Source organism: Cebus imitator, unplaced genomic scaffold (genome assembly GCF_001604975.1).
Source record: "Cebus imitator isolate Cc_AM_T3 unplaced genomic scaffold, Cebus_imitator-1.0 Scaffold24, whole genome shotgun sequence".
Classification (NCBI taxonomy): Eukaryota; Metazoa; Chordata; class Mammalia; order Primates; family Cebidae; genus Cebus; species Cebus imitator.
Window position 1 is genome coordinate 2,207,327 of NW_016107339.1, and position 7,249 is coordinate 2,214,575.

General features: G+C 40.3%; 1 long non-coding RNA gene across 2 annotated transcripts in view; it reads left to right on the forward strand.

The window, feature by feature from the left end:
- The first annotated feature begins 386 nt into the window (after positions 1-386).
- Positions 387-7,249, forward strand: part of LOC108299751 — a 9,978-nt gene continuing 3,115 nt past the window's right edge. For both annotated transcript variants that reach the window (XR_001823100.2, XR_001823099.2), the window contains exon 1: positions 387-512. This is a non-coding gene — a long non-coding RNA (uncharacterized LOC108299751). The remainder of the gene's footprint in view (positions 513-7,249) is intronic.

A 7,249-nucleotide genomic window follows, 5' to 3' on the forward strand; every position in this document is an offset into this window, starting at 1 on the left:
CATTTCTCCCCGTGCTCTGTCTCCCCAACTCGCCATCCTCCGCTGTCCTTCCCCTATTTCCCCCCAACAGATCCCAGTGTGTAGTGCTCCCCTCCTTGTGTCCATGCGTTCTCCTTGTTCAACACCCACCTATGAGTGAGAACATGCGGTGTTTGATTTTCTGATCTTGTGTCAGTCTGCTGAGAATGATGGTTTCCAGGTTCATCCATGTCCCTACAAAGGACCCAAACTCATCGTTTTTTATGGCTGCATAATATTCCAAGGTGTATATATGCCACATTTTCCCTGTCCAGTCTATCATCGATGGGCATTTGGGTTGGTTCCAAGTCTTTGCTATTGTAAACTGTGCTGCAATGAACATTCGTGTGCATGTTTCCTTATTTCTCTTGCTTCTGATTAATTTAACCCTGGCTTGTCTTGGCTTAATTTCATTCTCTCCAACTGGAGGTGGATGCAGACATTACAGGCAGAGACTGGAGACAAATGGAAAGGGAAAGCAAATCCAGGCAATGGTGAGTCCAGATCACCAGTCCATAAGATGAGCACCTGCTGTTCTGAGTATTTTCTCAAGCCATGGCAATCAAGCTAGGCTGCTAGTTTGCTTAAGATGACTGAAGTTAGTTTTATGATTTAATTCTAAGAGAGTCTCGACTAATGCAGTTAATTGATTTGGGAGTAAGTTAATAGAATACATTGACTTCAAAATAGGTTTAGTTAACACTTCATAATATTGAAATGTGTCACCAGAAACTGTGGGTCTGATTTTAGACCGCTCCAAAATTTTGAGTGATACTATAGGGTAACTTTCATGGTAGGCAGACTTTTTCATCTTTTTCATTATTTAAAATTTTTTTTTATTTTTTTCCAGTTTTACTGCACTATAATTGACATACAAAATTAGTATATATTTACAGTGTACAACATGATGTTTTGATAGATGTATACATTGTGAAATGATTACCATAGTCAAACTATCAACATATCCATTACCTCAAAGAGTTATCATCTATTTTTGTGGTGAGAACACTTAAGATCTATCTATTCTCCTAGCAAATTTCAAGTAAACAACACAACTAACTATAGTCACTATGCTATACATTAGGTCTCCAGAACCTGTATCACTGAAACTTGATACCCTTTGACCAACATCTCCCCATTTCCCCAACCCCTTCAGCCCCTGGAAATCACCATTCTTTTCTTTGCTTCTATGAGTTCAACTTTTTAAGATTCCACACATAAGTGAGATCATGCAGTATTTGTCTTTCGGTGCATGGTTTATTTCACTTAGCCTAATATCCTCCACTTCACTGGGTTGTCACAAATGACAGTTTCCTTCTTATTTAAAGGCTGAATAGTACGCCACTGTAAATATATACTGCATTCTCTTTTTCCACTTATTGGTCAATGGTTGATTCTATATCTCAGCTGTCGTGAATAAGGCTACTATGAACATGGAAGTGCAGATATCTATCTCTTTGAGATATTGGTTTCATTTCCTTTGTATGTACAGCCAGAGGTAGGATTTCTAGGTCATATGGTAGTTCTACTTTTAATTTTTAAGGATTCTCCAAACTGTTTTCCTTAATGACTGTATCAATTTACATTCCCAGCAACGTTGTGTAAGTGTTCCCTTTTATCCGTATCCTCTCCAATACTTGTTATCTTTTGTTTTATGAAGATAGCCATTCTAACAGGTGTGAAATAACATTTCATCCTGGTTTTGATTTGCATTTCACTGATGATTAGTGATACTGAATGTATTTTCATATACTGTACCTCTTAGTCACTTTTATGTCTTCTTTTGAGAAATGTCTACTCACAACCTTCTCCTGTTTAAAAATTTGGTTATTTGTTTTCTTGCTATTGAGTTGAGATCCTTATATATTTCAGATATTAGCCCCATATTAGATATATGACCATTGATGATCATTTTGGGTGATTCCATGTCATTGCTATTGTGAATAATGTTGTGATGAACATATGAGTGCATGTGTCACTTTGGTAAAATAATTTATTTTCCTTTCATTATGTACCCAGTAATGGGATTGCTGGGTTAAATGGTAGCTCTGTTTTGAGTTCTTTGAGAAATCTCCAAACTGTTTTCCACAGTAGCTGAGCTAATTTACATCACTACCAACAGTGAATAAGTGTTCCCTTTTCTCCACAGCCTTGCCAGCATTTGCTATTTTTTGACTTTTTTTTTTTTTTTTTGAGACGGAGTTTCACTCTTGTTACCCAGGCTGGAGTGCAATGGCGCGATCTCGGCTCACCGCAACCTCCGCCTCCTGGGTTCAGGCAATTCTCCTGCCTCAACCTCCTGAGTAGCTGGGATTACAGGCACGCGCCACCATGCCCAGCTAATGTTTTTTGTATTTTTAGTAGAGACTGGGTTTCACCATGTTGACCAGGATGGTCTCGATCTCTTGACCTCGTGATCCACCCGCCTTGGCCTCCCCAAGTGCTGGGATTACAGGCTTGAGCCACCGCGCCCGGCCTATCTTTTGACTTTTTAATAGTAGCAATTCTGACTGGTATAAGATGGTATATCTTACTCTGGTTTTAATTTGTACTTCTCTGATAATTAGTGATGTTGAATATTTCTTCATATGTTTTTTTGGTCACTTGTATGTCTTTTTTTTAGAAGCATCTGTTCATAAGTTTTGCTGATTTTTTAATGAGGTTTATACATTTTGCATATTTTTTATTTGTTTTTTGCTTGTTCAATTCTTTACATTTCTTATAGGTTCGGATATCAGACCTATGTTGGATGCATAGTTTGCAAATATTTTCTCCCATTCTGCAGGTTGTCTGTTTACTCTGTTAATAGTTTCTTTTGCATACAGAAGCTCTTCAGTTCAATTAGGTCCCATTTGTCAATTTTAGTTGACAAATTGCAATTGCTTTTGAGGACTTAGTCATAAATTCCTTCCCAAAGCTCATGTCCAGAATAATGTTTCTTAGATTTTCTTCTAGAACTCTTATAGTTTGAGGTTTTATATTTAAATCTTTAATCTATCTTGAGTTAATTTTTGTGTATGGTAAAAGCTAGAAGTTCAGTTTCATTCTTCTGCATATGGCTAACCAGTTATCCCAGCAGTATTTATTGATAAGGGAGTCCTTTGCCTGTAGCTTATTTTTGTCGATTTTGCCTAAGAACTGATGGTGGTAAGCGTGTGGCTTTCTTTCTGGATTGTCTATTCTCTTACACTGGTCTATGTGTCTGCTTTTGTGTCAGTACTATACTGCTTTGATTACCCTAGTCTTGCAGGATAGTTTGAAGTGAGGTAATCTGATGCCTCTGGCTTTGTTCTTTTTGCTTAGGATTGCTTTTACTACACAACTCTTTTTTAGTTCCTTTTTTTTTTTTTTTTGAGACAGAGTTTCACTCTTGTTACCCAGGCTGGAGTGCAATGGCGCGATCTCGGCTCACCGCAACCTCCGCCTCCTAGGTTCAAGCAATTCTCCTGCCTCAGCCTCCTGAGTAGCTGGGATTACAGGCACGTGCCACCATGCCCAGCTAATGTTTTGTAGTTTTAGTAGAGAGGGGGTTTCACCATGTTGACTGGGATGGTCTCGATCTCTTGACCTCGTGATCCACTTGCCTCAGCCTCCCACAGTGCTGGGATTACAAGCGTGAGCCACGGCGCCCGGCCTTTAGTTCCATATTAAATTTAAAATAGTTTTTTCTGATTCTATGAAAAATGACGGTAATTTGAGAGGAAGAGCATTGAATCTGTAGATCACTTTTGGCAGTATGCTCATTTTAATAATATTGATTCTTTCAATCCATGAGCATGGAATATTTTTCCATTTGTATCATCTGTGATTTCATTCAGCAGTGTTTTGTAGGCATTAACTCTTCTTTAAGTGTTTGGTAGAATTCACCAATGAAGCTTGCCAATTATCCCAACACCATTAGATGGATAGGGTGTCCTTTCCCCACTTTACGTTTTTGTTTACTTTCTTGAAGATCAGTTGGCTGTGTTTGGCTTTATTTCTGGGTTCTCTATTCTGTATCATTGGTCTACATGCCTACTTTTATACCAGTATCATGCTGTTTTGGTAACTACAGTCTTGTAGCATAGTTTGAAGTTGGGTAATGTGATGCCTCTAGATTTGTTCTTTTTGCTTAGCCTTGCATTGGCTACGTGGGCTCATTTTAGATTCAATATGAATTTTAGAATTTTAAAAATTTATTTGTTTAATTAATTAATTAATGTATTTCTTTTGAGATGGAGTCTCACTCTATCACCCAGGCTGGAGTGCAGTGATGTGATCTCCCTCTCTCCCTCCCTCCCTCCCTTCCTCTCTCCCTTCCCTCCCTCCCTCCCTTCCTTCCTCTCTCCCTTCTCTCCCTCCCTCCCTTCCTTCCTTCCTTCCTTCCTCTCTTTCTCCCTTTCCTTTCTTTCCTATCTCATTCTGTCACCCAGGCTGGAATGTAGTGGTGCAATCACAGCTTACTACAGCCTTTACCTCCTGGATGAAGTGATCCTTCCACCTCAGCCTCCTGAGTAGCTGAGACTACAGATGGGCACCTCCATGCCCAGCTAATTTTTTCTATTTTTTGTAGAGATGGGGTTTTGCTATGTTGCCCAGGCTGGTCTCAAACTCCTGGGCTCAAGTGATCTTCCTGTCCTGGCCTCCCAAAGTGCTGGGATTACAGGTGTGAGCCATAGTGCCTGCCTTAACATGTTTTCATGATGTTAGCTAGTATCCTTTTATTTGAACTTAAAGAACTCCCAGTAGCACCCAGTAGCATTTCTTATAAGGTAGGTATAGTGGTGATGAATTCCCATAGCTTTTGTTTGTCTGGAAAGTCTTTATCTCTTCTTCATATTGGAAAGATGGCTTTGTCAGGTATATAGTATTCCTGGTTGGCAGTGTTTTTCTTTTCTCCTTTTAGCACTCTGAATATATATTATTCCACACTCTCCTAATCTGTGAAGTTTGTGCTGAAAAATCCACTGATAGTTTAATGGATGTTCTCTTGTATGTGGTGAGTCATTTTTCTCTTTCTGCTTTCAAAATTCCCTTGTTGCCTTTACTTTTGAGAATTTGATTATAATGTGTGTCAGTGAAGATTTCTTTATATTTAAACAGTTTGAGGTCCTTGGGTTTTGTGGAACTAGATGTTCACTTCACTTTTCAAATTTGGGAAAATTTTGGTCATTATTTGTTTAAATAAGCTTTCTCGCCTCCCTTTTTCTGTGCTGCTTCTTACACTTCCACAATGCAAAAACTGGTTCATTTATGTCTCATAAGTCTCTCAAAATTTCTTCACTCTTTTACTTTTTCTCTCTCTCTGAAACTGGGTAATTTCAAATGACCTGTCATTTAAGCTTGCTGATTTTTTTTATGCCTGATTGAGTCTGCTGTGGAAGCTGTCTATGGAATTTTTCAGTTTAATCATTGTGTTCTTCAGCTCCAGAATTTTCTTTTGGTTCTTTTTTTATGTTCTTTGTATTTTTTGTTGAACTTCTAACTTTGATCGTGCATTGTTTTTCTGATTTTCTTTAGCTGTCTATCTGTGTTCTCATACATTTTATTGAGCTACTTTAAGACAGTTATTTTGAATTCTTTATCAGGCAGTTCATAAATCTTATTTTTTTTTTTCTTTTTCTCCTTCCTTCTTTCCTGCCTTCCTTTCTTCCTTCCTTCCTCCCTTCCTTTTTTCTTTCTTTTGTTGTTATTGAGATATGGTCTTACTCTGTTGCCTAGGCTGTAGTGCAGTGGCACAATCATGACTCGCTGCAGCCTCAACCTCCTGAGCTCAAGCAATCCTCCCACCTCAGCCTTTTGAGTAGCTGGGGCCAAAGGTGCATGCCAGCACGTCTCACTAATTTTTGTATTTTTTGTAGAGACAAGGTTTTGCCATGTTGCTCAGGCTGGTCTCAAACTCCTGATCTCAAACTCAAGCAATCTACCCACCTTGGCCCCCCAAAGTGCTGGGCTTACAGGCATGAGTCACCATGCCTAGCCACATCTTCATTTCTTTAGAGTCGGTCAGTGGTTTTCTACTTTGTTTTTTTGTTGATGCCATGTTTTCCTCATTATTCATGATCCTTGTGACTTTTTATTGGTGTCTGTGCATTTGAAAAAGTAAGTATCTCTTCCAGTCTATACAGACTGGCTTTGGCATGGAATACCCTTCATCAGTTAGCCCATAGAGAGATTCTGAAAAGGACCTCTGGTAGGGTCCATAGTTGAACTTACTGCTGGTTTTTTCAGTGGCATGGCCTAGTGACTAAGTTAGTGGGCAGATGTACCTGACATTTGGGTCTGTAGAGATCAGCCTGGTGCCTGCATTCATGGGTTAAGCCCCTTATCCATGGCAACTGACCTTGGGCTGGTGTCCATTGGAGTGGACCTAATGACTGTGTTCCTGTACCTTATGTCCACAGGGGCTGAACTGAAGCCTAGTTCCAAGGGTGCTGACCTGGTATTGAGGTGGGTCTTGAGTCTGAGTTGCAGGGATGGACTGGGTTGTGTGACCACCAGGGTTGGCCTGTCATTAGGATCCACTGGGAGGGCCTGGCACCTGTGTTCCTGGGAACCAGCTTGAAGCCTGAGACCATAGTTGTGGGCTTGAATCCTGGGTTTCCTGGGGCTGGTCCAGTGCCAAAGTCTACTGGGGTGGGCCTCTAGCCTAGGTGTGGGCACTGGCTTGGAGCCTCAGTCCATTGTAGACAGACTGGAATCTGGGGCTATAGGGTTTAGTCTGGCTCTAGGGAAGCCTAGGAATCAGAGTCCCTGAGGCGGGGCTGGAGCCTGGACCATAAAGGCTGTCCTGGTGCTGGGGTAGGCCTGAAGCCTGAGATTGCAGCAGTTGGTCTACTGCCAAGGTTCAGAGGAGGACCTGGTGCTGGGGTTTGCAGCAAAGTCTTGTGCTCATTTCACTCTCCATTTGCCATGCAAAGGAGAGAGAAGGTAACTTTCTCCACACAGTGCTGTTTGGCCTTAGGAGAGGCATGGCATGCTTGCTCAATGTAAAACTGTCCTTTCCTTCCCTCTTCAGTGAATCTTTTTTTATTTCTGTGCTCCACCCAGGTGGTATATTCTCTTGCTTAGATTCTTTAGCTCTTGGGAAAGCATTTTAGTATGGGTAGTTGTTCAAATTGATGCTTCTGCTAGGGAACTATGTTGGGAACTCCTATTCAGCCATCTTACTGATGTCATCTTTCATCTTTAAACAAATTAACATTTAAGAAGAAAAAAAATTCCTTCCTCCAAACTTTTTTTTTTTTTTTTT